General features: G+C 35.8%; 1 pseudogene; it reads right to left on the reverse strand.

Moving 5' to 3' along the window:
• Nucleotides 1-1,305: 1,305 nt before the first annotated feature.
• Nucleotides 1,306-5,826, reverse strand: LOC120212155 (annotated as a pseudogene).
• Between the last annotated feature and the right edge of the window lie 353 nt (nucleotides 5,827-6,179).

Below are 6,179 nucleotides of genomic sequence, written 5' to 3' on the forward strand. Positions count from 1 at the left end.
GCTGATGAATAGATCTCCCCCTTTGTTCACACGATGGCTATTGTTTTATCTTTTTTGCTTGGTGTTCTCTCCGTTGAAAATCTGCCTCTCTCTTGTTTCCTGTTCTTTGTTTTTTTTCTTTTTTTGATGTGTAGGACACGGCCTTGGATAGGGCGAGCTGGTCACGGGCGTGAGCTGGTCACGGGGGTGGCCGACAGTTCTGGGAGTTCTTTCTGGTTGATCTGCACGATGGCTCGGTATTCACGGAGAGCTGTGAACCGTTGGATCATGATGCCAGATCCAACGGCTATGGCTTCGTGCGGCGCTGGAAACCTCTCGAGGGAAAACCCTAATGGGTTTAGGGCCTCTTCAAATGGGCTTGAACATCCAAGCCCGATTATTCTGATTTCTGGGCCACTTTGGTCCAGCTGGTTGTAATTTGGTGTAGGCCCTGTAACAAAAAAAACATTTAATCAGTACACATCATATGTATTTTAATTGCTTAACATTCATTATAATTGCTTAGTTGCTTATTTACATATATGTATATGTTAATATCATATATATAAATATAACCAAACATTAATCATATAAACAATAATAAACTCAAATCATTTCGGAAAAGACCCCAGACAAATCGAGCATCTACACATATATCCGTCATTGTTAAGTAGGGAGGTAAACTAATTGTGAGTATTATTGAATTTGATTTGACTCGAACAATTTAAAGTTTAGTTCAACTTGAAAGTTCACGAGTTTAAAATTTTCAAACTTGAAATAAAATATTAAAGCTCAATTCGAGCTCGAAAAAACTTGATCTTGAAACATTCTCAAACTTTACTCGTTTCGAACTCAAACTTAAGCTTAAACTTAAAACTTAAATACATGAAAATCTTATATTTTATTTTTTAAAAATAAAAATAACATATAAATGTTTATTAATAATTTAATTTAAAAAATTAAAATTTTATTATATTATTTTTTCAAGTTGCTTGTAAGCTTCTAGAGTTTATTAATAATTATATGAGATATGCACCAATAAAATTTCAGGGTATGTGCCACACATAAAAATGGACAATAAAAATAAAAAAATTCAGATTTTTGCCCACCCTAGAGTACATGCATTCGCTATTAAATAGCTCGTTTAGGTTCATTAACTCAAATCAAGTCTATTAGATTCAAATGTCAATCAAACTTTGATCTAATTAAACTTGAATAACCTACCGTGCGTTTTCTCTCCTCTACAATCGTAATTGCAAGTAAAACAAAGGCACACTCAACCAGTTTTCTACATATATATATATATGGAAAAACGAGAGAACATAAGACCATAAATTACGTAATATATATACACTTGCCGTCACCGGCGAATAACTAACCAGTTATTACAACATCATTAACCGACAAGAACTTGCATTCGCACTAATATACACACACATCTACTACTTCCACTTACAAGAAATTTGATTCAATCTCTCTTGTAGGAGTAGCTCCTTGTAAACCCTTCACTTTCAGATATCGATAAAGTCGCAAAACGCACAACTGCATATTGCCCAACATGAGAAACAAAGCAAAACATCCTGAATTTGTGCCACTGGTGACATTACAGACAAGTAAAATCCCCATCCGCAAAGATCGTCATGCACAAAATTATAAGGATGTTTGTTATTCAAAGAAAAATATTTAAGGACTAATAGATCTTATACACCATGACTGCAATTCAACTCACTAAGAAACACACAAATATATTATTATATATGTTGTATTGCACATCATCATGGCCCCAAACAGTAAGGACCATCACCTATGTAGTGACCATCCATGTATAGAGCTGCATTCTGTGGATGCAGACCATCCATCACCATGAATTGCATGTCTTCCGAAGGTTTCCAATGTCGCTTCCTTTGGTTTATGAACCAGTTGTTAATTTGTTTCTGGTCTAAACCAGTTGATTCAGCCAATGCCACCTTCTCAGTCTCCTGTAGATATAGCTAAAGTTCAAGTGGTTCCTCTAATGAAACACCAATTTATTGCTTAAGGAGTATATAAAGATACATACCGAAGGGTATGGCCATTTATAGTGCAATTCCCACCAGCTAAGCAACTTTTGTCTAGCTTCTTTGGGTAGTTTCCCTTTCTTCTTTTTCTTGGAGAGTTCTTGCTTGAGACTACTCAAGTAACCGCTATATTTCCTCAATAAGTGATTCTTCAGTTCTCGATCTTCGCCACGTGGATCGATTTCGGGTAGTTCGGTTTCTCCACCACTGTTGTCTTGGTCCTCCTCGGATGAACCAACACCTTCACACTTCTCATCTGTTCAAATTTTAACAGGAAATTCAGTTGCTCAATTTCATAAGTTAACAATTCATGGTTACTCCAGTTAACTAAGATCTTTTGGATAACGATAAAGACCAATTCAAAATATAACAATGGCACATGTAAATCAACAGTTGCTGAATTTACACAATGGCCAGGAGCCATAAATAAGTTAGGCAGAGTGTAGGGTAGTGGAAAGAAAGTAAAAGAAATGGCTATTCAATTTAGTTTAAAGTTGAACAACTAAAGAATAAAGCACACTTTTATAGTTGAGTGAAACTGTGTCCAAAATTGCTACAACAGTGAACTTAATAAATAAACCATCTGATATTGTCAACGAGAAGAAAAAGTGTTCAACTTGTAAGTGGTGTAAAGCAAATGAACTAGATCATGCTTTTTTTTATTGATCTCGGATGATTACAAAGTAGTATATGTACAAAAAACTCTTAACCATTTGATAATAGATGCTCAAACATCCCTGCATGTGTCATGCTCAAATTCAGGACTTCTAGATATAACAACCATCACTTAACTACTGAGATAGTTTGGTTTGTGCAAACTATATCATATTTATAGAGATAACAACCATCCCTTTAACTTCTGAGATAGTTTGGTACGTGCAAACTAGATTATGTTAAATTAAGCCATATGTGTAAATTCATATTCCCATAAGTGAAGCAAATTAAACCAACAAGAATCACATGAATTCTAGGCTTGTATTCACATCAATCAGTAAAAGCACAAGACTTTGCTCCTGCTATGATTCACTTCATATAAAGCTTGTTCAAAATCATATAAGCTTTGATATCATTATCACTATCCAAAAACTCAAATTGCAGCAGTCGAGGATATCAAAGGCTCAAAGCTAGCTATCTTATAGCAAATGTTAGCAGCACTTCCCAATCCATGGTGTAGTCAAGCATTTACTATGCTCAGGTTTCTCAAGTTGATGTAAAGAGTCAAATTTTCTACAAGACAAAATCCTGAACTTACAAATCCCAAAATATGAGCTTGAAACACCAAACTAGCCAAAAGATTTGGAACTTTCATAATAAAGATTAGACAAGAAAACACGTTTTGAAATGCAGGAAAGATCATAAATGCTATCCAGAGAGAAAACAAGGCCCCCGTCCAGTAAAACTCGCAAAAAAGGCGACAAGATCAGCTAAGAAAATATGCACATTGAATGCATCATGACAGCAATACCATACATTAATACTAATCACCAGACTCAGCGCACCAGATAGATACTAATCTTTAATGATGATAAACCAAGAAATGAATCCATGGCCACAATAATCATAGATTACTGACGAATTTTACCATAAACGGAGACCTCTTGTGCTAAAATTGCTCGGACATCCATCCCCAGAAAACAGAATCCTTCCTCAATTTTCCACAAACAACAAAAGCTACAAAAGAAAATCTACTGGAGTTTCACTCTGGAAACTTGTAATGAACTGATTTAGCAGATACTCTTACATAGTTTAAGCAGCCTAGAAACTTAGAAAAGTAGATTCTGACAAAGCAGAAAGCAAATTTATAAAGAGAACCAATACAGCCAACATTACTACATTTTCTGCCAAAGCCGTACAGGCTGCATGAGGTAGCACTGATTTGAACAGCACCCTATGTTCTCTAAATTTCGTATTCCAAATAAATCTTCTCGGTAAAAAATATACCAAGGCAAACTATTGTTTTAAACGAAGAACAGGTAGGGAAAAGACGGCACTAATTCGTCCCTCGAGGTGTATATATTTATGTATAAAAACGCACATAACTAGAATCAGATTTAGCAGAGCTAAATAGAATACAGTAGCCAGGTTTTGTGAAGAAAAACAAAACAAAACCCTAAAATAAGGAATGGTTTTGTCAGAGATCATTGAAATGGTAACCCCCGTTACAGAAAAGCCAGAACGTGTGGTTTGTATTGTTTAAGCTCAACTCCAAGAGCATTTTGTCCTTGTTCTTTTCAAATATGCCATATATTTGTTAAGAAACTGCAATCAATTTACAAAGAGACTCATGATTAGCTAGGGTTTTGCAAGTTAAAGCCTAAACACACCTGATTCCCTTAGCTGTTTTCTTCACTGTTGGTTTTCTTCTCCGTTTACAAGGATGTATTTTATTTTAGGAATTATGTGGGTTTTCATTCTTGATGACGTGATTGGGTCATGTTCTCATTTTCTTTACTTCATTAGGAAAGAGAACCAATGACAGAGAATGATGAGAGAGAGATGGGCTCAGGTCTACAAGTTCGAAAGGAATCCAAGCAAATTATACTATCAGGTTTCCATGACAGTTAAAACGGTACACTTCATCTCTGCAAAACTCGACACATTTTTTCAGCCTAGACGTGGCCAGCAAAAAAACAAAAAATAAAAGCTCCAAAACATCATCGTCTTCATCAAGTGCGTGGTACGAATATACACGAAAGCAAGCTGAAAACGCGAAGAAAAGAGGGAAGAGTACCAGAATTAAAAATCCGCACGGGACCATTGATGCATGTTAAGTTGAGCTTCGATCTCCTCATGAAATCCCAGCTTCTGGTATTGGCCTCGTTAGTTCCTCTATATATTTCACCAGCATGTCGTAGTAAGCTTCCTGGGTTTATGGATGCACACTTTTTTTCAGAAGGAAAGTACAGAACGGAACAAAGGGTCGTCATTAAACCCCAAATGATAAGAAGCCAAAGAGAAGAACGTTCATGAGAAACAAAAAGACCAAAAATTTTCAGTTGGATAGAGAGATAACCAATCACCATAACTGTCAAGTTCCGGGTCTTTGGGAGAAATCTTTTGACGTCACTGAAATCGCTGCCTTGCCTCGAACTCTTGTCACAGCTGCTAGCCGTGCTGCTACTTCGGGCGGAGCTCCTACCTGTATAGAATAGTATAAAATTATAAAATTTTCTTTCAGTTTCACAATTGGGTGTCCCTCAGATTCATAGCGTTCACTTGATTGAAGATGGAAAGTGGTTAAAGGTATCTGGGTTTGCTGATTACTCACGTTGGAGCCACTGCTTGCTCTCCATAGGGGAAGAATTTGATGCAAGAACCTGAGATGCGTATAAGAAATTTCCCCTAGGAGTACCATTTTCGTTCATCAGATTGTATTCTTCCATTATTTTCCCCACTTCTTCTCAACAAAGTCAAAAAAGCAAGGAAAAAGAAAACCATATAAACCCTAAAGAAAGAAGTGATATGAGAGAAACGAAACCCTAAAGAGTATAGCTAGGACACCTACTGATGGTTCACTGCAACAAAGTCATTCAATTTCGTATCAAATAGAAGATAATTTCGACATCAGATGAATGGGAAACTATTGAAATTTCTGAAGTTTTAAGCCAAGGGATCTTCAAGAGAAAATTGTACTTGGAGAAGATAAAAAAAGACCAGCGTTGAACTACAGAAGGAGTTGAACTATGAAGGAGAAGAAGAGAAAGGGTAAGGTGAATCCGGGACCGGCCAGCAAGATGGTTGACAAGATGCTCATGGATTAAAATATTTGGGATGAAAGCCAGTGAGAATTTTCCACTGGGAACAATATTTTCTTTCCTCTCCATTTGCTTGTTTTTATAGGGACAGGATTGGTTGGGTTGGGGTGGGATGGGGGAAGAAAAATATTCACTTAATTATGTATTGTCTAAACAGTTTTATTCAATGTCATCATTGTTAATATATCGTAATTTAAAAGAAAAAGTAATTTAGGTCAAAATGAGCCTAACTATAGGCTTTGCATTTTAATAACATAACAATTTCTTAATGTTCCCTAGGGATTTGTAAATCACATGAAAATTAGTCATATTATTTATAATTATAATAGTAAATTTTATGTATGAAGATGGGTAATTTTACAGAAAGATAACTTGTACAGGTAATAAT

Source organism: Hibiscus syriacus, unplaced genomic scaffold, assembly GCF_006381635.1.
Source record: "Hibiscus syriacus cultivar Baekdansim isolate YM2019G1 unplaced genomic scaffold, ASM638163v2 tig00109999_pilon, whole genome shotgun sequence".
NCBI classification, from domain to species: Eukaryota; Viridiplantae; Streptophyta; class Magnoliopsida; order Malvales; family Malvaceae; genus Hibiscus; species Hibiscus syriacus.